The sequence below is a fragment of the Ovis canadensis genome, chromosome 10 (genome assembly GCF_042477335.2).
Source record: "Ovis canadensis isolate MfBH-ARS-UI-01 breed Bighorn chromosome 10, ARS-UI_OviCan_v2, whole genome shotgun sequence".
NCBI classification, from domain to species: Eukaryota; Metazoa; Chordata; class Mammalia; order Artiodactyla; family Bovidae; genus Ovis; species Ovis canadensis.
The window spans coordinates 74,288,044-74,315,974 of NC_091254.1; positions in this window are offsets into that span (position 1 = coordinate 74,288,044).

The following is a 27,931-nucleotide window of genomic DNA, read 5'->3' on the forward strand; positions in this document are numbered from 1 at the left end:
TGAGTCAACTCTTCACATGACATGGCCAAAGTATTGGAGTTTCAGCTTCAGCATCAGTCCTTCCAATGAACACCCAGGACTGATCTCCTTTAGAATGGACTGGCTGGATCTCCTTACAGTCCAAGGGACTCTCAAGAGTCTTCTCCAACATCACTGCTCAAAAGCATCAATTCTTCTGTGCTCAGCTTTCTTCACAGTCCAACTCAGACATCCATACATGACCACTGGAAAAACAATAGCCTTGACTAGACAGACATTAGTAGGCAAAGTAATGTCTCTGCTTTTGAATATGCTGTCTAGGTTGGCCATAACTTTCCTTCCAAGGAGTAAGCGTCTTTTAATTTTATGGCTTCAATCACCATCTGCAGTGATTTTGGAGCCCAGAACTTAAAGTCAGCCAATGTTACCACTGTTTCCCCATCTATTTGCCATGAAGTGATGGGACTGGATGCCATGATCTTCGTTTTCTGAATGTTGAGCTTTACGCCAACTTTTTCACTCTCCACTTTTAAGAGGCTTTTTAGTTCCTCTTCACTTTCTGCCATAAGGGTGGTGTCATCTGCATATCTGAGGTTTTTGATATTTCTCCCGGCAATCTTGATTCCAGCTTGTGCTTCTTCCAGTCCAGCATTTCTCATGATGTACTCTGCATAAAAGCTAAATAAGCAGGGTGACAATAAAGTAACTGCAAAGAGTGCTTTGCCCAGATCTCAGCAGGGGAGTGTGAGATTCTTTAATACCTAGATTTGCAACAGTAGAGCTCTATCAAATCTTGACAACAGTAACTGAGAACATAAAAGAGGGTGTCTGTGAACTCTAAAATTTATTACCTTCAAACAGAAAGATGGAAAGTTAAAGGGTGAATTTTCATCCTTATGAGGAGACAGAGCATAACCTAGAACAACTGAAACAGAAGGGCTTCTCAGGTGGTGCTAGTGGAAAAGAACTTGACTGCTAAAGGAGGAGATATAAGAGATGCAGCTTTGATCCCTGGGTCAGGATGATCCTCTGGCAAAGGGCATGATGATCCGATCCAGTATTCTTGCCTGGAGAATCCCATGGACAGAGAAGCCTGGTGGGCCACAATCCACAGGGTCCCAAAGCGTCATACAGGATGGAAGCAACTTAGCAAGCACACATGCACTCTAACAGAAATGAGCAGACTTTTAGAAGTAGGAAACAAACAAACGAACATGGAGCTCTTTCCTGCACCCATATAGAACTAAAATTTTTATGAAAAGGTAGTGTTAGAGGATTTGCATTGTGACTAAAATCATCACATTTTCTTAAATTGAAGTTTCGCTAAAAATTAAGATCTTTCATAATATTTGCTTATTAATATTTTTAAAATAATTATAACCCTTGCCCACTATGCCAAAACATTTTACTGAAAATTACACGTTATTTGAAACATTTATTGAGAATACCATTGTTTTATACCTTACTAGAAAAAGAGCTTGATTCTCATTTTCATTCCTGCTTTCACTCTGCTGCAATAAGTTTTTCATTTTTTTCTGCTTGAAGATTACAAAAAAGTTAGAAATAATGTAGAAAAAATGAGAATTATTTTCATAGCCTTTTCAGATAATTGTGGCTATTTTTGATTCTATACTCCAGCTTGACAAGTTTTTTAACGATTAGTGATTCAGATTTAAAATCTCTAAAGATTTTAAAGATTCACTGATTTATATTCAGTAGAAATCTGAAACCATATTGATAAATCTTTCATACTTGAGCAAAAGTCATTACTATCTTTGAATGTGTCTTTTACCCATATATGAATTTGTATCATCATATATTGTTCATTTGGAAAATACTTCTTCCATGAATTATACAAATCTTCCTAATATTGACATAATTTACTATTCATAAATATATCCATTAACTTATCAACAAAACCCTAAATTACTGAGAGGATATAAACTCATGGAGATGGACACAGGTTTCTACATTTTCAATACTTACTTGAAGTATCATTTATTGCTTTAACTGCAAGTTTGTCATGGTGAAGTAAAGTGACTATTGCCATAATTTGGTGTCTCTACCTTGAGTTGTAGTGGCACAAAAAGTTACACTCACTATTATTTCTGCACCAAAAATGCAAATATCAGTACAATTATTGTAGGATAAAAAGGGACCATTCAAAGGGTTATTTATCACTTTATATATTTCAGCATTAGTTGTGTTTATTGCCAAGCATTTCATACATTTTCTTCTGTGATGGCTAGCTTACACTTATTTTGTAAACTAGATAGCATATTGAAAAGCAGAGACAGTACTTTGCCAACAAAGGACTATCTAGTCAAAGCTATGGTTTTTCCAGTAGTCATGTATGGATGTGAGAGTGGGATTGTGAAGAAGGCTGAGCGCAGAAGAATTGATGCTTTTGAACTGTGGTGTTGGAGAAGACTCTTGAGAGTCCCTTGGACTGCAATGAGATCCAACCAGTCCATCCTAAAGGAAATTAGTTCTGAATATTCATTGGAAAGACTGATGCTGAAGCTGAAACTCCAATACTTCTGGCCACCTGATGTGAAGAACTGACTAATTGGAAAAGACTCTGATGCTGGGCAAGATTGAGGATAGGAGTAAACAGGGACAACAGAGGATGAGATGGTTGGATGGCATCACCAACTTCATGGACATGACTTTGAGTAAGCTCCGGGAGTTGTTGATGAACAGGGAAGCCTGGAGTGCTGCAGTCCATGGGGTCGCAAGCAGTGGGACACGACTGAGTGACTGAATTGAACTGAACTTACACTTATTTTGGACCAGTGGAAACAAACAAGTACAGCCACATCTGTATTAGTCAATACATAAGTCAAAAGTACAATCCTAAAGACAAAATGCTGACTTCATGTTTTCAGCTAAATTATTAATTTGAAGATCAACTCCCTCATTGAAAAGTACATGGACGTATTTCTTTTATTTTTTTTTAATAGGAGGAAAATCGTTTTACAACATTGTGTTGGCTTCTGTCATACAACAGTGCAAATCAGTCATAATCATGCATATGTCATCTCCCTCTTCAATCTCCCTTCCTCCCCTCCAGCCCACTCCTCTAGATATCACAAAGCCTCATGCTGGGCTCCCTATGCTATATAGCAACTTCTCACCAGCTATCTATTTTACATATGGTAGTGTATATATGTCGATGCTACTTTCTGCATTTGTCCCACTCTCTCCTTTCAGTACTAACTTTTCAACAGACTAGCATTTACCAGTGTCAACTGTTCAAGACTTTTTCAATCTCTCAGCCTTCATGTATATGTATCCAACCAGTGAATTATGAAAATTTACCCCAGAAGAAACTGTATGACTTTTTCAAATGACTTTCATCTTTCAGTTCAATTCAGTTGTTCAGTCTGATTCTCTACAACTCCATGGACTGCAGCACACCAGGCCGCCCTGTCCATCACCAACTCCCAGAGTTTACTCAAACTCAGGTCCATTGAGTCAGTGATGCCATCCAACCATCTCATCCTCTGTTGTCCACTTCTCCTCCTGCCTTCAATCTTTCCCTGCATCAGGGTCTCTTAAAATGAGTCACCTCTTTAAAAGAGCTCAAAAAATTTCAAATTTTTTTTGAACTTAGAATGTCGGTTTACCTGACACATAATACTATTCAAAAAAAAAAAAAATCTGTGCTATAAGACAAGCATCATATGATTAACATATTATAAAGCTGACAGAAAAATGGTCTTTGTCATATTTTCTTTTCTTAGTTACAGTTGGCCCAGTTTATTTGGACCAGTTTCCTTTTCCAATGAGTCAGAATACTCACTGAAATGTCAAATTCATCTTTTTCAGTACCTGGAGTCATAAATGCTGAAGCTGTAGGTTGAGAAAACAGGCTGTTGAATCTCCTTTTTTTTTGGGGGGGGGGGTGGTCAACCTTCCAGCATCAACTATAAGAAAAATACATTTTAAGTAAACTTTCTTTTATTTTGGAGACAAAATGTTTTTATTCTAAAATATCTATTTCATGTGAAATCTAAGTATTTGGAAAAGTTCTGGAGTAACATTTTCAAAGAGATAAAATGCAAAGCAAGAATCCATAGTATACTTAGTTATGTTTCTACATATTTATATTTACCAGTGATTGCTCAAATATTTGGAGGACTTTCTAACATCTTACTTTTTATATTCTCTGTCTTATACTTTTTCTGATTTTGTTTTACTGCTTCCACATTGCCTTTTTTTGAATGAGATATTTTGTTGTCTTATCTTCACTCTTTCAATAAGCTTATTATTAACTCATAGATGCTGCAAACATTTCTTTCCTTTAGATACTTGAAGACTTGAGTTCACAGAATACACTCACATTAGGTTTCTTTTTTAAGGCAAAGTGGCCATTATAGCAAGAGGAATACAATGCAGGCAACCATTGGTAGACCAAGTCTAGGAGATGCTGAGGCTCCTAGGGAAGTCTAAGACCCTTGGCCATTTACCACTGAGTGAGTGAGTGAGTGAAGTCGCTCAGTCATGTCCAACTCTTTGCAACCCCATAGACTGTAACCTATCAGGCTCCTCTAGGCTTATTTAATCAGTTAAGCCAGGACCAAACCAGCAGTAACAAAACTGATCACCAGTGGATGTCTGGACCTTAAACAACACATCATAGATTTATGGTCCTTATCTTGACCAACAGTTAAGAACTGAACATTCAGATATCCTCAGAGAGGAAGACAGAACATCCGTTCATTTACCAGTCAACTCTTATCCCTCCCATCTAATTTAATAATATCTAAACTTAATATTATTCTCTTCTTGACTTCAATGAAAATAAATAAATTAACAAATATTCTCTTCTTCTTGAAAAAATATTTTCTTTATATTCAGCCTCTTTCCCTGACTCCAATGGATAAGTCACTATTATTGTTCTTTTTATTGATCACAATAATTATACTTACATTTAATATTAGTTACACATTTTTACAGTGCATTTTCTATGTTATATTATGCAGTTAACAGTTTTCAATAAATCATTCTTATTGAAATTAATTATGCTTTCAACTAAAAATATTCTTCAGAAAATACTAAAAGTAGAACCTAAATAAAATCCCACTCTAAAGTTGAATTCAAGTTACTATTATAAGAATAACACAATTTTAGAAATATTTCTAGAGCAGGATGGCTGAATAAGATGTTTCTTTACACTATCATAGCATATATTATATATTATCTTTATTAAAGTATGGATATTAAAAACTGCAAATGCCCTCTGACATTTCTTCTGTGAGCATGTGTGTTGACTTCTGATTTGTAAAGAAAACTATTCACTTTTTGCTTGATGTCAATGAACATCATTAAACTAGCATTTAAAAACTGATGTTACTTTCTATTTTGCTATTTGTTAATTTAAACACCTACATTTTTGTGTAATCTTTTAAAATTCCAATTATTTTCCAAAGTTATTAACTTTCATTATGCTAATTTAGATTAATGTATTGCATCTTAATATAAAAGTCTTGGATTCAATTATTCACCACGCATCATATATGCACCAAACTTGATTATTTTTATTTACCTTAGTCAACTGGTTACTACTTATGACTTCATATTGGTTATTTATTTTTCAGGTGATGGTATAATTAAAACCACTTAGAAATCTGCATGTGAAATCTTGTTTATCATATAAAGATAATAAATATTTCAAAATCCTATGATTTTCCAAGACCAACCTTAGACATAGCAAAACCATCAAGTGCCACAAATATGTGCTATTTATGAAGTGCAAACAAATATTTATTTTTCTCTATATTATAATCAGACATTAATAAACCATGGATCATGCCATTAAAATGGCGTCACCAACTCAATATACATGAGTTTCAGAAACTCCAGGAGACAGTGAAAGATAGGGAAGCCTGGTGAGCTGCAGTTCATAGGGTCTTGCTCTTATCTCTTTTGTATGGCAAACATATTCATCTTGGCACCCTTTAAAGTTTAATTTTTGTTTCTTTAAAATAGAAGACCCTTGAAAATGAAAAACATTTCATTTTGAGATTATTGTCCCTGCTTTAAATATTAAAAAAATCTAATTTGGAACACAAAGCCACTTGTTTATTCTGTTCTTTCTGAATCCATTTTGGACTTCTTTTAATAGCATGTTCTTCAAAGCAATGAATGTTTCTGATTCAACTGCAGAAAGACAGAAGATGAAGGGAAGGAAATAGATATATAAGTAAAAACTTGGCTTATAGGTTTAAGTTTTATTACAATATGCATCTATTTTCACAAATTTTCTTATTTTTTTCAACTTCAGCATAACATATATGCAGAGATTTTTGCATATTTTAAGTGTACATATACCATCCAAGTAGGGAAAGGGTAGATAACAGTATGTTAGAGCTGCCTGTATGCCAAAAGTTAACAACTATAATGATTTCTAACAGATTAATTCACATTATGGTTTTAAATATGTTTAAAATGTGTACAAATTAACTGTATACAGTTTTTCAGGTTTTGCCTGTTTTGCTCAAAATTATGCATGTGAGATTCATGCATATCACTGACTGAGGCTCTAGCTACGCCAATGTAATTTTTGTACACTATTCTGTTGAGTAGATAAATTCAAACTGATAATTTGGGATTGATACTTCAGTTTTCCAGTCTGGAACTTTTATACATCATTTTGCCATCAATATTGTTGTATGTATCTTTTGTTAAGCATGTGCATACAATTCGATTCAAAAGTTGTTTGCTTCCAGCATCACTAGATGATTTCAAAGTATTTTCCAAGGTTATAAAAATTGATTCCTCCTCAAGAAATGTGTGAGCACTACATCCTTGCCAACATATAGAATTGTCAGGTATTTTATTTGGTTTTATTTTGTTTTAAAAGTTATTCTTAGAAAAAAGGTGGGCTTCTCTCACAACTCAGTTGCTAAAGAATCTGCCTGCAATGCAGGAGACCCTGGTTCAATTCCTGGGTCGTGAAGATCCACTGGAGAAAGGATAGGCTACCCACTCCAGTAATCTTGTGCTTCCCTTGTGGCTCAGCTGGTAAAGAATCCACCTTCAATGCAGGAGACCTGGGTGTGATCCCTGGGTTGGAAAGATTCCCTGGAGAAAGGAAAAGCTACCCACTCCAGTATTCTGACCTGGAGAATCTCATGGACTGTATAGTCCATGGGGTCACAAAGAGTCAGACATGAGTGAGTGACTTTCACTTCACTTCATTAGAAGAAAATGTCTTCAAATTGATATAAGGCAACTGTGAAAATCTCACAGTTAATGTTATTTTCCACTTAAAATCAGGGAATAGGCAAGGATGATGATCTATTATTTTTCTTCAAGATTATACAGAGTGAAGTAAGCCAGAAAGAAAAACACCAATACAGTATACTAACACATATATATGGAATTTAGGAAGATGGCAATGACGACCCTGTATGCAAGACAGGGAAAGAGACACAGATGTGTATAACGGACTTTTGGACTCAGAGGGAGAGGGAAAGGGTGGGATGATTTGGGAGAATGACATTCTAACATGTATACTATCATGTGAATTGAATCGCCAGTCTATGTCTGACGCAGGATGCAGCATGCTTGGGGCTGGTGCATGGGGATGACCCAGAAAGATGTTCTGGGGAGGGAGGTGGGAGGGGGGTTCATGTTTGGGAATGCATGTAAGAATTAAAGATTTTAAAATTTAAAAAATAAAAAACTAAAATTTAAAAAAAAAAAATTTTACTGGAAATTTTAGCCAGAATATTAAGAAAATAAATGAAATAAAAGCCATTACAATCTACTGGGATCTATTTTATTTGCAAACAAAGTGATTTTCTATCTTATTTTAGAACATGCTACAAAATTTACATAAAAGCTACCTGAATTAATGAGTTTAACAAGTTTGCAGGAAACTCATTGAGTGCATGCTAAGTTGCTTCAGTTGTTTTCAACTCTGTTCTGTCCATGAGACTTTCCAGGCAAGAATACTGGATTGGGTAACTATGCCCTCCTCCAGTGGATATTTCCAATCCAAGAACCAAACCCATGTCTCTTAAGTCTCCTGCATTGGCAGGCAGGCAGATTCTTTACCACTAGCGCCATCTGGGAAGTCCACAGGAAACATGGCCAATATACAAAAATGCCTAGATGTTAACTTTTGTTCTTTAAGAGAAATTTTACAGAGTATACAATTCTAAATTGACAGTTTTCAGCACTACTTTTTTAAACAGTGGGGAGAATGCAAATAATCAACCAAGGCAAGAAGGTATATTTTACCAATAACAATGTTTAGAAATTCCACTGCTTTATGATATAAAGAGCAAAGTGGTTTCTATTCAGATCTACTATATATTTAAATTTGTTACAGACAGTGAACATACTTACTGCCTGTACAACCTCTTTGTACATTGTTGTTGTTCAGTTGCTAAATCTTGTCTGACTGAGACCCCATGGACTGCAGCATGTTAGGCTTGCCTGTCCTTCAGTATCCTGGAGTTTGTTCAGACTCATGTCCATTGTGTTGGTGATGCCATCCAACCATCTAATCCTCTGTCATCTCATTCTTTTCTTGCTCTTAATCTTTCCAAGTATCAGGGTCTTTTCCAGTGAGTTGGCTCTTCACATCAAGTGGCCAAAGTACTGGAGCTTCAGCTTCAGCATTAGTCTTTCCAATGAATATTCAGGACTAATTTCCTTTAGGATTGACTGGTTTGATCTCCTTGCAGTCCAAGGGACTCTCAAGAGTCTTCTCCAACACCACAGCATTCCATTAATATAAAGCTGTCATTCAATGACATCCAGCTTCAAAAGTTTTGGTTAAAAGCAACTGCTATTTTTAATAATAAATATAAATGCAGGTAAAATACTCCCTTTTCCCATCTTATTGGTGCTTTATAGATATCTCTGTGTTTTTGGTTTTAATATGTGTGCATTTCATTTTATATTTGTATTTTTCCTCAAGTATTTGTTATAGCAGCACTTTGATCATTTTACTAAAATCTATATTAGCTCTGGGCTGTTATAAAGTGACTGACTTAAAGCAACAAAAATGAATTCTCTCATCGTTTAGAAGGCTAAAAGTCTGCTATAACAAACACCTAAGAAAATGTGAAAGTGGGTTTGGAAATGGGTAATGGGTAGAGGTTGGAAATTTTTTGAAACTCTTAATAGAAAAAGCTAGATTGCCTTGAAGAGATTGTTGATAGAAATATGGCCATCAAAGAAAATTCTGAGAAAGAATAAGGGGTAAGAGGAGTTGCATACAAAGCTTCTATTTCTTAGACAATACATACATTGTCATGAAGAATGCTACTAGAGATATAAACATCAAGGGTACTTCTGATGATATCTCAGATGGAAATGAAGAATATGTTACTGGAACATGGAGGAAAAGTGATACTTTTTTTAAAAAAAAAGGGGCAGAGAACTTGATGGATTTATGCTCCACTATTTTGTGGAAAGTAGAACTTATAAGAGACAATCATGGATTTTAACTGAGAATAACTTGCCATAAAGTGTGAAATGTGTGACCTGGATTATCTTGCTACTTGTAATAAAATGCAAAAGGTAAGAGAAAAGTTGAGGAATGAACTCTTACACAAAAAAACAAAACATCAGTTAATGATTTGGAAAATTCAAATCCAATCCGGACAGTACATTCTGGAACCTAAGAATGTGGCTGGACAAACATTTGCTAATGAGACAGTTTACGTGAATTGTGGATCCAGTCAACTCTCAGAAGACCTGGGAATATAGATGTCAATAATCAGGAATGGTATATTGAGTACCTTTCTGTTTGACGGTTTGGATTCCCACGAATTGTTCAGAAGACTGACAAGATTTTGATAATTATGCAAGAAGAAACATTGCCAGCCTGGTTTGAGAGGGTCAGAGAGAGGATGCAATAAAGGACTCTGAGGGTAGAACCATGGATGAAGCAGCCAGAGATGACAGTATTTCCCAGGGCAGAGGATAAGGCTGCACTCCAGTGGGCCAAGAGAGCTGACAGAACAGGGAACTGAGCCACATGGTGTTATGCTCAACCCTTGATATCTAATAGAATCTGCCCTGCTTGTTTTCAAACTTACTTGGAACCTGAGACCTTTTTCCTCCAATCTCTACCTTATGGAATGAAAATATCTATCCAATAAGTGCCCCAGTATTTTATTTTAAAAGATATAACTTGTTTTGTAATTTCACAAGTCTATAGATGACAAAAAAAATTTTCTCTAGATGGACCATACCCAGTGCCTCTCATGTAACTAATTGAAGTGAATTTGAGCTAATTGTTTTTATGTGAATTTTGGACATTGAGTTAAACTGGAATGGGCTAAAACTTTGGGGATGTTGAGATGAAATGAATGTATTTCACACATGGGAAAGACATGAATTTCAGAGAGGGTAAACAGTGGACCCTTGTGGTTTGAACTGTGTTTCCCCAAAAAGATATGTTGAAGTCTTCAGATTAAAATATACTCATGTACAAGCCAGGTGCTTCCTAGGTGGCACTAGTGGTAAAGAACCTGCCTGCCAATGCAGGGGACATAGGGGAAATGGGTTCAATCCCGGGCTTGGGGAGATCCCCTGGAGAAGGGCGTGGCAACCCACTCCAGTATTCTTGACTGGAGAATTCCTTGGACAGAGGAATCTGGTGGGCTACAGTCCAGATATTCAGAAAGAGTCACACATGACTAAAGAGACTGAGCACATACACACACATGGACAAGCAGAAAGGCAGGCATAGCAGCTATCTACAAAATGACATTTATTCTAAAATCCAATGTGCATGATCATCAGTACAATCAATAGCAACCAGTTTGGTTTTTAATGTAAATAAAATTGCCACAGAGACTTGTCCATCTCCATACAGTTTATAATATATTCTAATTCCCAGGATCAATTTTATTATGATAAGTATTAACATATTCAATCAAATAACATAATTTATTAACATAACTATTCAGTTTGATCACCATAGCAAAGATAAACTGCCTGGCAGCTTAATATCACTATAGCTAGAATAATTTTATTCAAAATTTTAGGATGTTTCAGGCACACACACACCTGCCAAATTTGTAATCCAGGACAACCTCGAAGCAGTAACCAAGAACAAAGCTTCAAAGTTTATTTCGAAATTTTAAAATGGTATTTTACAATTGCTTCCCTCAAACTGATATGAATACATTTTTAGTATATATTTTCAAGATGGCCATAAGATTTTATCTGCCAAAGGCAACTGCATTAACAACTAGAAAACAAATGAGGTAAAAACAAATGAATAATAACTATCGGCCTTCTAGACTTTGTATTTTCAACTTGGTCCCTTATGCCCATTTTTTTCCAGAGATAGAGGAGATTATTTCACAATAACTGTATATGATACCTTTCATTATTTAGAAACTCCCTTGTCTTTATCATGCTCTATCAGTAGTGAAAGACAAAAGAACAAATAATGCTTGGAAAATTATCTGAAGCATTCACTGCCATGACCTAAGGTATCATCCTTAACTTCCTTGTCTATCAAAAATTCACTGACTGGAAATCATAGGTCATCATTCTTTTAACTCTAACCCAGTGGTATTAGCAATTATATTTTCAATAACTGTCATTTTTTAAAGGTTTATTGCAATATACAAAAAGTTATCAACAAGAGATCTAGGTAGCTTTACTTCCAGATATTCAAGCTGTTTTTAGAAAAGGCAGAGGAACCAGAGACCAAATTGCCAACATTCACTGGATCATCGAAAAAGCAAAAGAGTTCCAGAAAAACATCTAATTCTACTTTATTGACAGTCAAAGCCTTTGACTGTGTGGGTCACAATACACTGTGGGAAATTCTGAAAGAGATGGGAATACCAGACCACCTGACCTGCCTCTTGAGAAATCTGTATGCAGGTCAGGAATTAACAGTTAGAACTGGACATGGAACAACAGACTGGTTCCAAATAAGAAAAGGAGTACCTCAAGGCTGTATATTGTCACCCTACTTATTTAACTTATATTCAGAGTACATCATGAGAAACGCTGGGCTGGAGGAAGCACAATCTGGAATCAAGATTGCCAGGAGAAATATCAATAACCTCAGATATGCAGATGACACGACACTTATGGCAGAAAGTGAAGAAGAACTGAAGAGCCTCTTGATGAAAGTGAAAGAGGAGAGTGAAAATGTTGGCTTAAAGCTCAATATTCAGAAAATTAAGATCATGGCATCTGGTCCCATCACTTCATGGCAAATAGATAGGGAAACAGTGGAAACAGTGGCTGACTTTATTTTGGGGGTCTCCAAAATCACTGCAGATGGTGATTACAGCCATGAAATTAAAAGGCGCTTACTCCTTGGAAGGAAAGTTATGACTAACCTAGACAGCATATTAAAAAGCACAGACATAACTTTGCCAACAAAGATCCTTCCAGTCAAGGCTATCATTTTTCCAGTGGTCATGTATGGATGTGAGAGTTGGACTATAAAGAAAGCTGAGTGCCGAGGAATTGATGTTTTTGAACTGTGTTGTTGGAGAAGACTCTTGAGATTTCCTTGGACTGCAAGGAGATCCAACCAGTCCATTCTAAAGGAGATCAGTCCTGGGTGTTGATTGGAAGGACTGATTTTGAAGCTGAAACTTCAATATTTTGGCCACCTGATGAGAAGAGCTGACTCATTTGAAAAGACCCTGATGTTGGGAAAGATTGAAGGCAGGAGTTGAAGGGGATGACAGAGGATGAGATGGTTAGATGGCATCACCGACTCAATGGACATGAGTTTGGGTAAATTCCGGGAGCTGGTGATGGACAGAGAGGCCTAGCGTGCTGTGGTTCATGATGTTGTAAAGAGTCCGACACGACTAAGCGACTGAAGTGAACTGAACTAAAGGAAAACCTCAGAAAATGTAAAAATACTCTTGAACCTCTTTGGAAAAGATCCTACCTGGTCTTACTAACCCAGCAATTATCGTTGAAAGCCCTGGATTTACATTTCCAAAGTCACAATGCATCATACACCCATGACCCAGCTGTCCTCAATTATTGGAAATGTAAAAGTGACACTCTTTAGGGAGTCTCTAAAAGCAGATAGCATTATAAAGAATTCAGTTTTTCTAAAAATTTTGAGCCACATTTCTGACTCCTAAGACTTTCAGACACCGATTCTGAATACAAGGGAATCCTAATTGCTGTCTCTTTCTCCATTTTTTTTTAATAATTATCCTTCATCATCAAAAAGTCTACAAACAATAAATGCTCTAGCGGGTGTGGAGAAAAGAGAATGCTCTTGCACTGTTGGTGGGAATGTAAATTGATATAGCCACTATGGAACATGATATGGTGATTCCTTAAGAAACTAGGAATAAAACCACCATATGACCAGTAATCCCACTCCTAGGCATAAATGCTGAGGAAACCAAAATTGAAAAAGACACATATATCCCATTGTTCACTGCAGCACTATTTACAACAGCTAAAACATGGAAGCAACCTAGATGTCCATCAACAAATGTATAAAGAAGTTGTGGTACATATACACAATGGAATATTATTCAGCCATACAAAGGATCACATTTGAATCAGTTCTAATGAGGTAGATGAATCTAGAGCCTATTATACAGAGTGAAGTAAGTCAGAAAGAGAAAGATAAATATTGTATTCTAACACATATATATGGAATCTTAAAAAATAGTACTGAAGAATTTATTTATAGAGCAGCAGTGGAGAAACAGACATAGAGAATAGACTTATGGACATGGGGAGGGGGGAGGAGAGGGTGAGATGTGTGGAGAGTAACATGGAAACTTACATTACCATATGTAAAAAAGATAGCCAGCAGCAATTTGCTGTATGGCTCAGGAAACTCAAACAGGGACTCTGTATCAACCTAGAGGAGTAGGGTGATGAGGGAGACAAGAGGGAGGTTCAAAAGGGAGAGGATATATGTATACCTTTGGCTGATTCATGTTAAGGTTTGACAGAAAACAACAAAATTCTGTAAAGCTATTATCCTTCAATTAAAAATAAACATATTTTTTAAAAGCTAAAAAATAACTATCTTAAAACCATCTGTTGTGGTTTAAAACTATAAAATTTAATAAGCATCAAGGATGAAAGTTTTTAAGATTTTTTTCCCTTTATTATAAAACTTTATCTAGTTGCTAAATACTTGGGATTTGACATTTGACAGATAGAATAAAGAACTAAAGAGAAGGAAATGAAACCTTGGAAATCTGGCCACTGTGGCTTTTCTAAACTGGGGGATTCGGGGTTTAGGATTTTTTTTTTGGTGAACTTTAAGAAAAGTTAGTATTTCGAAAGGAAGCACTTCAATTTGTATTGATGGTCCACTTCTTGTATTCCTTAGCACTGCAATTCTGTATTGTATCTTACCCAGAACCATGAGTGCTTTTATCTGAGAACTAGCCATATCTGATGAGTGAATTAATTCACTAGGGAAAAAAAAAAAATTACACTTGAAACTCTAACATTTCTTATGCTCATGGACTTCACTTATTCAGACTTGGATACCTAGTTAGAGGTAAGAAACTGGACTCTGACATTCAGCATAAAAATGTTTCCTCTGAGGCAAATGCTGGTAAAGAATAACTGTAAAAGTCTCTAAAAGACTTAAAACTGTTTCACTATGACCCCTGAAAAACTTGTCTTCAGCTATTCCTTCCCATCAAAATTTTGCTAAATTAAAGATGACCTAAATTCAATAGCTGATAAATTGCAACCACAGCTTTGCTGCTCTGCCCTCCTGTCCTATAATTAATGATACTTTAATTTTCACAAATATTGAGAATTTCCATATTAGACTTAGGACAAAACTAAATTTTGACTTATCTCCTTCTCTCTGCCATACAATATATTTAAGCATCTTGCTTACCTCCCTCACATTCATAACAAAGTTGATCTCATTTAGCAATATTTAGTATTAGTTCAGTTCAGTCACTCAGTCATGTCCGACTCTTTGCTACCCCATGAACTGCAGCATGCCAGGCCTCCCTGTCCACCACCAGCTCCCAGAGTTCACTCAAATCTACGTCCATCGAGTCAGTGATGCCATCCAGCCATCTCATCCTCTGTCGTCCCCTTCTCCTCCTGCCCCCAATCCCTCCCAGCATCAAAGTCTTTTCCAATGAGTTAACTCTTCGCATGAGGTGGCCAGAGTACTGGAGTTTCAGCATTAGCATCATTCCTTCCAAAGAACACCCAGGGCTGATATCCTTTATTTATTTTTTTTTCAATTTTTATTTTTACTTTATTTTACTTTACAATACTGTATTGGTTTTGCCATACATTGACATGAATACACCACGGGTGTACATGTGTTTCCAAACATGAACCCCCTTCCCACCTCCCTCCCCATAACATCCCTCTGAGTAATCACCGTCCACCAGCCCCAAGTATGCTGTATCCTGCGTTGGACATAGACTGGCGATTCGATTCTTACATGATAGTATACCTGTTACAATGCCATTCTCCCAAATCATCCCACCCTCTCCCTCTCCCTCTGAGTCCAAAAGTCTGTTATACACATCTGTGTCTTTTTTGCTGTCTTGCATACAGGGTCATCATTGCCATCTTTCTAAATTCCATATATATGTGTTAGTATACTGTATTGGTGTTTTTCTTTCTGGCTTACTTCACTCTGTATAGACTGGTTGGATCTCCTTGAAGTCCAAGGGACTTGCAAGAGTCTTCTCCAACACCACAGTTCAAAAGCATCAATTCTTCTGTGCTCAGCCTTCTTCACAGTCCAACTCTCACATCCATACATGACTACTGGAAAAACCATAGCCTTGACTAGAAGGACCTTTGTTGGCAAAGTAATGTCTCTGCTTTTCAACTTGACCTAATGATTTGGCTTGTTTTTCTCCTTTCACAATAGATAATGGCCATTTGGGTTGGTCACCAGGAAGAATAGCAGAAAAATGAACAAGCAACAAAAAATTTCAGTTATACAGCAAGGCAAAATATTCCATTACCAATTCTCCAAAGTAGATAGCCTAAAGAAAGTTCAGAAAGTACATTCTATGTAGATTGTGTGGTTTTGAGTTTATCATAGCTAACAGGCTAGGACATTTGGATTGGGTGGGTTTTTTCTTGATGCAGGTTTGTAGATCAAAACAAGGAGAGAATGTACTGGTGGATAAAAGTTTTATTGTAGATTTCTATAGGACTATTCTTATAAGAAATTGAAAAAACTGAGCTATTTAAAGAGATAAAATTTAACTAACTTGTGTTATACAGATGATTATGGAAACAGTGAATGATGGCCTGAAAATATATTGGAAGAAGACAGTGTAGGGGAAGATGATGTACACACTCATGGCAGTGTTTCAGTGAACTGACACCTTCCTATACTCTAAGTCTGAGAGCTAGCAAAGATCAGGGGAAAAAAATAACCCAGAATCATGATCTGTTCTCTTTGCAAAGGGGCTGAGACTTTTTTGAGGAGCAACAGTTGTATCAAGGCAAACTAATCCTATTTCAGAAAAGTGTTTGTTGGCATCCTGTGGTAAGCTGCAAATCCAGCCTTCATCCTCATACCATACTGAGTGTGGGGAACTTCTACACATTTGCTTCATTTTTTCAAGTTCAATGGCCTTAGGCAATGCCTCTTTAGCCAATATCTGCTGTGTAGAGCTGTTCCAATTCCTTTTGCCCCCCTTGAAAATAAATCCTGCTTGCTAACTTATTTCATAAGTTATCATATATTATTATTTAAGGCATCATATATTATTTAAGGCAGTATATCATTTATCTGGGAAAATAAGTTGACTTGTTAATCTACTCACTTTTAGAAAACAGTTGGCCCTTATATCAAAGCAGTACTTCTTGATCATGTCTAAATTATATAACAATCCACCTGAGACTTTACTGTAAGATTGCATGTACTAGTTTTAGGATCATAATCAGTGACTGGATAATTTATCAAATCAATGTCATCATTTATAATATAGGAATAATTTGATATGCAGGTATGCATATATACAGGCTTCCCAGGTGGCTCAGTGGTAGAGAATCTGCCCGCAAATTCAAGAGACTCAAGAGACTCAAGAGACACTGGTTCAACCTTTGAGTCGGGAAGATCCCCTTGAGTAGGAAATAGCAACTGACTCCAGTATTCTTGCCTGGAATATTCAATGGACAGAGGAGCCTGGCAGACTACAGTCCGTGTGGTCAAAAAGAATAGGATACAACTGATCACATGAGCATGCATGTATTATATATTTATATACATAGCTGTTTATAAAACTATTTTGGTAATGAATGCCAAAGAAATGTCTAAGCGGTTTATAAAAAATATCATGGTAATGGGTGCTAAAGAAATACTTAAAAGGTTTACCAAAAAAATTTTTTTTGCATATGCTTTTTTTTTATTGCAATTAGCTTTTGCAAACTAAATAGAAAAATACCATGGTCTCTAACCTGAGAAAAATCCATATGTTCAGCTTTAAGGGTATTCCATTATATACTACAAGTAGAATTATGAATAACCAGTTGATCATATTTATAAAAAATAATTATATATATATATATTTGCTCAAACTACTCCTGAAATATAAACCTAAAATGAATTTGTGTTTGTAGGCTTTTTTTTTTTGCTAATTTAGAATATGTTTTACCTTTATATGCACAATTTTTAACAGTATCACTTGTGTACATATGTATTCAAATCTCTATTTTTCTCAGTTCTTAAAATATTACAGACATATGTCTCAAAGTCACTATTTTCAAGACTATTTGGGAATTTTGATCATGCTGCTTCTTTCTGCCATTGGGTGTTATTTTATACACAAAATTTTCACTAAAAAAATTTGGTTTCAGTGCTCTCTAAAGGTACTGTAAAAATTTCATGTTATGATAATCTTTCAAAATTACAGGTAAAACACTATTAAAGACCCTGAATGTAATGACACATTTACTTATTTGAGATGTATCAGTAATTAAAAAGAATAGGAAGAGTAATGGAAAGAAAATATTTACTTGGATCATATTTAATAACATTTGATACACATAATACAATAATAAATTATACTGTTTAATGAATAAATAATAAACACCACCCTGAGTCAAGAAATAAAATATCAACAGTAACTCACAGTCCTCTTCCTTCACCTCATGACTTTTTCCAAGCACAAACTTAGCTACTCTTAGAAGTTACCATTACATTGATTCTTGTGATCCTTGTTTTCTTACTTGCCTCTATGGTTTTCCTGTGTATTATCCTTAAAACTAGAGTTTAATATTGCCTATTACTGAACATTTTACATATAGATTCCATACTCCAGGCAGTCATTTTTCTTTGTCCTTTCAACTGACAATATGTTTTTAAAACTCTTTCAATTGTTTTATGTAACGAGTTTATTTTCACTGAAATGCAGTCTTGTTTTGTTTTTAATTATCTTGATATTTATGAATTAATAACAACTTATATATTCATTCTATTTACAAAATGTTCCCTATTTGAGAATCTTCCTCTAATTATTCTTGTACATACATCCTGGTACTCTAAATTCTGCTAACTTTATTATGCTGCTGCTGCTGGTGTTTAGTCGTTAAATCGTGTCCAACATCTTGCTACTCCATGGAATGTAGCCCATCAGACTGCTCTGTCCATGGGAATTTCCAGACTATAATACTGGAGTGGGCTGCCATTTCTTTATTATGAGGAGTGGAATAGCTTGGTTTGAGGAAATTCACATGTTCACCATTCCTGTATAAAGCCAAAACGTTTCCAATTTAAGTTTCTACTATTAGTGCATACATGTTGTGCTTGTCAGTATTTTTAAATCATTAGCACATCAACATACATGAAAAGGAATCTTAACAGTTTTTATCACAGGAATTGCATTTAACATCCTAAAGCTGTAAAATTCTAATTTGAATTTATACCTGCTTAACTTCAATCATATATAAAACTCTGCCTCTTCATTACTCTTACACTTCACTTTCAGTCACCAATGCCGCATCTTGGATCATTTTCCTTTTCTCTCCCTTAGTATTAATCAACCAGTGATAAATGTCTCTCCTCTTAAAAGATAATTGTGTGTAGTACAAATGTCCAATTTAGGAATGATTTTCTTTCAATATACTAAATATATTATTCCATTCTCTTTTCTTCTTCTTTTACTGTAGAGGAGTCAATGTAGCTGGTACTTCTAAATTTTTTTTTTCTTTGACTTTAAGATTTATTTTCTTTTCTCTTTTAGGGTTTTCAGACTACTTGCACTCTGGAAATAGTATGCAATTTATTTGAAAAGTCATTCAACAATGAGCTTACAGTCAAACTATTTGATGGAAATTCCATACTTCCCATTATCTGCAGGCATCTGCTACTGTTAAATTTTGAAATAGTTTCCTTACCAATTAGTTTAAACAGATTTCTACTTCACCTCTTCTTAATTGACCTCATTAGAGTAACTTGGTCATTGAATCCGGCTCTTTTCAGAAAGTGACCATCCCATCTCAGTTAGAGACACTTGAGTGGATTCTATCCTACCCATTTCATTCCTGGAGATGATACATCTTTCTACTAACACCAACCTCTGACCAGCCTGGTTGACACGGTCTTCATATGAAAATATAGTCAAAAGAAGGCAAATGGACTCAAAATTACTTCCAATTATGCTTTATGAAAATGATGTTTTTTTCCATCTGACCCTTTTTTGTTTAAAGTTTAGCTGTGAGCAATTTATTGGAGAAAAAAATAGTTATAGATACTGGAATGAGACACATGGATAATACCTAGTATCTGTCTTAGATAAAGAGGACAGATTGCACTCAATGCCCTCAGGCAGTCCCTCCAAATATAAGAACTAGGTTCAGTTACACAAATTGAGTAACTGGTTATTACAAAGTTTACCATTTGGTTGGGAGACTATGTTGACCGCACTATCAACTGTAACCTGCAGCTGACTAAATCCCAACAAAATTAACATGTTCTTCACAAACTACCATATGCACCTTTTGAATCACACTTCTTTTGGGAAAGCCAGTCATTAATCACCTTTCTTCCCTAAACACAACTGTTTACACCTTAGAGATGACCTTAAGAGACCTCAAATATCTAAGAAATTCCCCCAGGTAGATCAATTATCCCTCAGTTGGCTGGGAAAATCTATAGAGAATATGATTTTGTTTTTTTACTTGGGGAAAATTCCTAGAAGGATAACAGATTCATAATTTGTGTACCCACTATGACCATTATTCTTTACAGTGGTGGTAGTTTAGTTGTTAAGTCGTGTCCGACTCTTGTGACCCCATGGACTGTATAGCCTGTCAGGCTCCTCTGCCCAAAGGATTCTCAGGGCAAGAATACTGGAGTTGAGTTTTCCCTTCTCCAATTCTCTACAGCAGAGTCATCCAATCAGAAAAGATGGTATAAAATCTATCCCTTACTATAACTTAACAAGAGTTGGGTCATTGAAGGTATTCAGGTTAACTTCAAATAATTGGCTAGGATTCTGATGAATGATAGAATTGTGCTATACTTCCTCCTCGGAAGCCAAAGTAGAGTTTGCACCATTACAAATGTGTTTTACTGCATCTTGAGAAATGGCCCAGGCCAAGTGGAAAGATCAATACAGAACTTTAAGGAAAAAGATACCTGAATTTCCAAAGTAGATGCTGATGATTTATGGTCATTCAGCTGGCTGTGAGTTGTTATGCCTTTTTCTAATATAATATTTCTGAAAAATCCTTATTGTCTTTTCTAATATTGTCTCTGTCCCCTGTCTTTTTTGCCTATGGCTCTCATTAAACAATATAGACTTCATTCTGTCCTGCACATTTTCATTACTGCTATCCCATACTTCTATTGTTTTGAGTCTGAATGCTCTACCTAGATGATTTATTTTGACCTAATGTCAAATATTTTTTTAGTCTGCTAAAATATTTTTTTTTTGGCTGCACTGCACAGAATGCAGGATCTTAGTTCCCTGACCAGGGATTGAACCCATGCCCCTTGCAGAAGAAGCACAGATTCCTAATCACTTAATATCCAGGGAAATTCCAGTCTGCTGTCAAAATTAATCACTGAGTTTTGATTTGGTCATATATTTTTAAAAAATAATTCTACAAGTTTTATTTGAATATTTTTCAAATCATCTAATTCTTGTTCTCTACAGATATGGCCAAGGTTTGTCTTTTTAACATCATGAAAATTATTTTTTTAACAATCTGTTTCTGATAGTTCCAGTAGGCACAATGATGATTTAGACACCTCCTTGACCAGATTCAATATCTGATTTCCCTTGGTTCTCCCAGAATGTGTCCTTAGGGTGTTAAATCATATGGAAGTCTGTATTTGTCTTTAAGTTTCTGAGGCTTGGGATGAGGTATATTTCTGGTTCAAGTTTACCCTAGGAGTGCAACCTTAATTTAGAGAATTTGCACTTGGCTTAGTAACCTTACAAGGCTTTATGCTTATACTTCAATCTCCCTTGCCCTATTAGATTCTCAAAAGCTCAATTACTGCAAGATTGGCATATGAGCTCACGCTCTATGTATACTTAAGAGTGAATTCTTGCTTTCTGTTATATTTTGCCTGATGATTTCTTATTATTTTATCAATCTTTGATTTATCAGTAAGATTTGTAAAGATATTTTAATCCAACATCTTTAGTTGTTTTCAAAGGATAAATTAGTCTGAATAATGCTGAATGCCATTAGAGGAACAGTTTGCTAGAAAATGATTTACCTTAGTATTTGATTATTGGTTTTAGTTTACCATTAACTGGGTACTTATCATACACCAGACATTGTGCAAAGCAGGTTTCTGTTCTTAATTGTTGCAAAAATTCTATGGTATAAAATTTTAAAAAGAGCCTTTACCCAATGTTGGTATATGCATAAAGAAAAAAAAACCTACAAGAAAAAAACACATATAAAGTATGGAAACATGCTTTATTTAGATTTCTCAGTTACTTAGTTATCAAAAAGATACATATATATGTATGCATACATTCAGTTCAGTCACTCAGTCATGTCGGACTCTTTGCGACCCCATGGACTGCAGCACAACAGGCTTCCCTGTCCATCACCAACACACAGACCTTACTCAAACTCATGTCCATCGAGTCAGTGATGCCATCCAACCATCTCATCATCTGTGGTCCTTTTCTCCTCACGCCTTCAATGTTTCCCAACATCAGGGTCTTTTCCAATGAGAAGGTTCTTCACATCAGGTGGCCAAAGTATTGGAATTTCAGCTTCAGCAACCGTCTTTACGATGAATATTCTGGACTGATTTCATTTAGGATTGACGAGTTTGATCTCCTTGCAGGCCAAGAACTCTCAAGAGTCTTCTGCAACACCACAGTTCAAAAGCATCAAGTTTTTGGTGCTCAGTCTTCTTTATAGTCCAACTCTCACATCCATGCCTTACTACTGGAGAAACCATCGCTTTGACTAGACAGACCATTGTTGGCAAAGTAATGTCTCTGTTTTTTAATATGCTGTCTAGGTTGTCATTGCTTTTCTTCCAGGGAGCAAGTGTCTTTTAATTTCATGGCTGCAGTTACCATCTGCAATGATTTTGGAGCCCAAGAAAATAAAGTTTCTCATTGTTTCCACTGTTTGCCCATCTAGTTGCCATGAAGTGATGGAACCGGATGCAATGATCTTCATTTTCTGAATGTTGAGTTTTAAGCCAACTTTTTCATTCTCTTCTTTTACTTTCATTGAGAGACGCTTTAGTTCCTCTGCACTTTCTGACATAAGGGTGGTGCCATCTGCATACCTGAGGTTATTGATATTTCTTCCAGGAATCTTGATTCCTGCTTGTGCTTTATCCAGCCCAGTGTTTCTCATGATGTACTCTGCATATAAGGCAAACAAGCAAGGTGACAATATACAGCCTTGGTATACTTCTTTCCTGATTCGTAACCAGTCTGTTGTTCCATGTCCAGTTCTAACTGTTGCTTCCTGACCTGCATACAGATTTCTCAGGAGGTCTGGGATTTTCATCTCTTGAAGAATTTTCCACAGTTTTGAGACCTACACAGTCAAAGGCTTTGGCATAGTCAATAAAGCAGAAGTAGAAGATTTTCTGGAACTCTTGTTTTTTTGATGATCCAGTGGATGTTGGCAGTTTGATCTCTCATTCCTCTGCCTTTTCTAAAACCAGCGTGAACATCTGAAAGTTCATGGTTCATTTTCTGCTGAAGCCTGGATCGGAGAATTTTAAGCCTTACTTTGCTAGTGTGTGAAATGAGGGCAATTATGCAGTTATTTGAACATTCTTTGACATTTCTTTAGGACTGGAATGAAAACTGACCTTTTCCAGTCCTGTGGCCACTGCTGAGTTTTCTAAAATTGCTGGCATATTGGGAGAAGCATCACTTTCACAGCATCATCTTTTAGGATTTGAAATAGCTCAACTGGCATTCCATCACCTTCACTAGCTTTGTCTGTAATGATGCTTCCTAAGGCCCACTTGACTTCACATTCCAGGATGTCGGCTCTAGGTGAGTAATCACACTCTTGTGGTTATCTGATTCATGAAGATCTTTTTTGTATAGTTCTTCTGTTTATTCTTGTATATATGTATGCATATATATCCATATATACCCACATATGAATATACATATATATCCATATATATATGGATATACATACATACAAATATGCATAACTATATATATCCATATATATGTATGTATGTATGTATATATATATATATATCCTCATATATAAAAGAATACTATAAAGGGTACACCCTTATGGTGAGTCCTTTCATTGGTCTGGAAAAACTAATATTTGAAACTTTACCTATTAAAACAAGTGAAAGATATTAGAACATATTCAAGATATTAAAATACATTTAAAAGATATTAAAACATATTGACATAACAGTGGCCATAAGTAACAGCAAAGTGCAATATACAGATAGAGCATGAAATTAGGAGACCCATCATACTAAACTGAATACTTAGTTATGGAGCTTCATTCAAAGTGGCTATGTGTAGCCACTTTGTGCCAATTTTAATATTGGTTTTAGGCATTATTATATAGATAAAATAGTCATATGGTAAATGTCAATATAAAAGAGATTTTGCCATACTATAGTCAAAAATCTAGTTATTAATATTGTTACAGTGCTACTTTATTAAAATGAGTTCAGATTCATTTGTTCCAGATAATGTTTTGGCTTATAATGACTCTTTCTGAAGTGGTGCCAGCCAGGGAACTCTCTTAACTGATTGCCATTGGCTTACTACTACTAAAAAATTCTTAAAAACTGTGATACTCATACTGAGTCAGTCATAAACCAGCAAAAATTATAATTAACATAAACTTAAGATGGGGGACCTGTATGAACAAGCATAACAGATAGCTTCTTTTGAAATGAAACAAATGGAAAAAGTCCTGAAATTACAATAACTATCAAATGAATGAAATTCAAACACCAAACCACTTTGTACAACTGAAAAAACATTATTTCATTAAAAATATATAGACAACTTGAAAAAGAATGGCCCCTACTATGAAATGAATTAGTGTTCAAGAAAAAACAAGGGGAAGAAACAGTTATCAAAATAATTAAACAAATTAACAGTAAGAACAACCACACAACCCTGAAGCATGAGATCAAAGAAATGGAAATCATGAGAAAAACAAAAATCACATAAAAAGTAGATCCAAGAAATGAGACATATGTATAAAAGGAATTTCACAAGACAGGTAGGTATAAGTGGAGTGATACTCTACAGAAAGGCTTAAGTCCAGTAACTGAATGGATAAACCAAGTCTCTAGTGAAACTAATGACAATAAAATAGAGATACACACTCATTTCCTTTTAAATTCCTAAATATACAGGTTAAAGTAGGAGAAAAAAAAAAGCATCTCCTGTGTTTTTAAAAATCTTGGTTCAGAAAGAAAATCAGTCTTTTCTATTCAGAATTCACACTGGTAACCAGAGAAAAGGGAAATCAATGAAACAGTGTTTTGAAAATAAAGGTACCTGATTTTCAAGCTATTATTTTCATGTCTAATGATACAATAAAATCTTGACAAAAATGCAAGATTTGCTCATTTGTCTAATCTGTGAATTGTCTTTGGCATGTTGTGACACACAAAGATCTTGAAGAGCAGACATTTTAAGAAGGAGAAGATAAAACTCCCTGGAGCAGGAAATAACCATGAGTATTGACTGTAGGTCATCGTTTTAATGAATGAAAACACACACACACATACAAATGACATTATCTACATAGAGAAACATAAAAAAAAAATTTTTATTGACCTAAAATTAAGGCTTAAACACCATGACAGCATGAGTTAGGGTATCAATAGGGGTTAGAGTTGGAAAGTAAATGCATTCTAGACTCTCTAACCTAGCAATAGACTCATAGAAGATGCCAAATAAATTACAGTTATTAAAAAAAAAAAGCAATTGTAACAGAAAGTTTCTGTGTGGCAGAAAGAGCGATATCATTTCCTGGTAAAGCAGATGACTGGAGAATATATTTTCTCTTGCTTTATGAGCAGTGGTCTCTACTGCTACATACTTGATGTTTGCCATAGAGAATGTCTGACCTTTTAGCTAACTCTGACAGGGTTCCTAAAGTTCCTTTTAATATCAGCATTGATTTTGATGACATCAAGTTCAAACATCCATCAGGGTCAACAAGAGATGTATCAGTAGAAATTGAGGAGTCTGGATTGCAAATATTCAATTTCAAGTTGTTTTTGCGTGAATTCACAAAGATGTTTTAGTAAGCCAAAACTAGCTAAACATTGCATTGACCAAACCCATGTCATATATTAGTTGTAAATTTTGTAAGGTACATTTTTATGTATGTACACACGTGTCAGTTTTACCACAGACACACAAATATATATATGTATATTATGCATACAATGTATAAATGATTAATCTAAATATATGTGTGTATATATAGACCTTAAATATATGTTCAATTATACTAAACAACTTACACTTTACTTCCTCAGTAAGAGTTTAGTTACTCTAAACTTATATTTTACACTTGAAATTTAGAAGACTCCTGTTAAATACATCTATATGTACACCATATAGACCCATGCCAAGATTATTAGGTAAACAAATACCATCCCAAATAATAACTTATTCCCACTGGGTGTTTCATTTTCAAATAATGTCAACAAGTAAACATTACAGAGTAAGTATGGGTGCGTGCACACTAAGTTGCTTCAGTCATGTCAAACTCAGTGCATGGAATTTTCAGGCAAGGATACTGGGTTGCCATTTCCTCCTCCACAGGATCTTCCCGACCCAGGGATCGAACCCATGTACCTTATGTCTCCTGCAGTGGCAGATAGGTTCTTTACCACTACTCCACCTGGGAAGTCCCACATAGTAAGAACAGTGCAGAAGAAAAAGGGCAGAAAACAAAGCCAATCTTTGTATGATTCCACTGAGAGCTAGAAATTCAATAACAAATGCTAAAACTTATTCCCATATAGCTACAATTCAAATGCATTGCCACTAAATATAATTCAGCCCCATCTTTATATTCTCATATCTAGAATTAAAGTCTAATTTCCCCTTGTAGCCACTTTAGAGAAAGACAGAGGAATGTAGTAACATCAGGATTTCTTAAAAAGTCAGGATGCTTAATTAGCTGGTTTAATTTTTTTGTAGGATAACTTTGAATCCATGTTAACTTATTTGAATACAAAGAAATTATGGTAGTAAAAGGATTCAGCTTTCCTCCAAATAGAAGTCTTATATTAATGGCAGAATGGTTGGAGCTGTTAAATAAAGATAGTTTGAAAAGTGTGCTTTAAAGGATCTTGAAAGGCAACATGAATAATCATTGCATTTGCTTCCAATGACCATAAGAGAAGAACCCAAATGATTTGCAGGGTAGCATTTTTGAAGACCAGTATCAATTGACAGAAGTTGTCCATGAGATTAAACATATTCACCATCTTGATTAAAGGTGTTAATGCTTTCTTGATTTGGCAAAAATTTTAAATCAATGCCATTGGTTTTCATTTTTCTTTGCCTTTAAATTTTAGAAGTAGTAAGGGTTTGAAAGTAATGCAAGTATTTATTTAAATATTCCACATGATACTAGTTAGTCTCAGCTCTTGTTTATTATTATATTATTATTATTCCTCATTTCAACATGTCATATGGCAAATACTCAATCAAGACTCGCTTTTATCAATAGAATGGATTTCCTTAGGAAATCTCTATGGATCCCTACTCTTTTCTGTTACAATAGTATTGCCCAGCCATTGAAACTGAAAAGTAACCTACACCTGTGTGTTCCCACAGTATACCTGTACTTTCTTTCTGAGGCATGATTTATATATATGTACACATCTATGTATGTATGTATTTGCCACAAATGATACATCTGACCTCACAGACAAAACATTTTGAGGACAAATTTTATTTTAAAAAATTTACATATTATCAAGTGACCCTTGATATATATCCTTCATTTATCAAGTGACCATATCAGTGAAAGAAGTGTCTCCTATTGGCATATGATATATTTAGCCTCTATCTGAAAATTCACCAACAACCCCTACCTAATGAACCTAGACAGTGAAGAATATTTTAGGTTAAAGCACTTCAAATTTAAACATTCAAACATTTTCTGTAAAATGAAAGCTTTGAAATTTTGAAAAAGTTATCTCACATTAAAATTGAAAGAGTTATACTAAAACTCAACCCAAAACGTTAGTTATTAAAAGATTACTTAGAGTCAATAATTATTGGAGAAGGAAATGGCAACCCACTCCAGTGTTCTTGCCTGGAGAATCCCAGGGATGGGGGAGCCTGGTAGGCTGCCCTCTATGGGGTTGCACAGAGTCGGACAGGACTGAAGCGACTTAGAAACAGCAGCAGCAGAGTCAATAATTAAAACATCTGAGAAGTTTTGGAAAGAACTAGTATTTGTTTTAAAGATTTTTTTAGATGTCGGTCATTTTTAAAGTCTTTATTAAATTTGTTACAATATTGCTTCTGTTTCATATTTT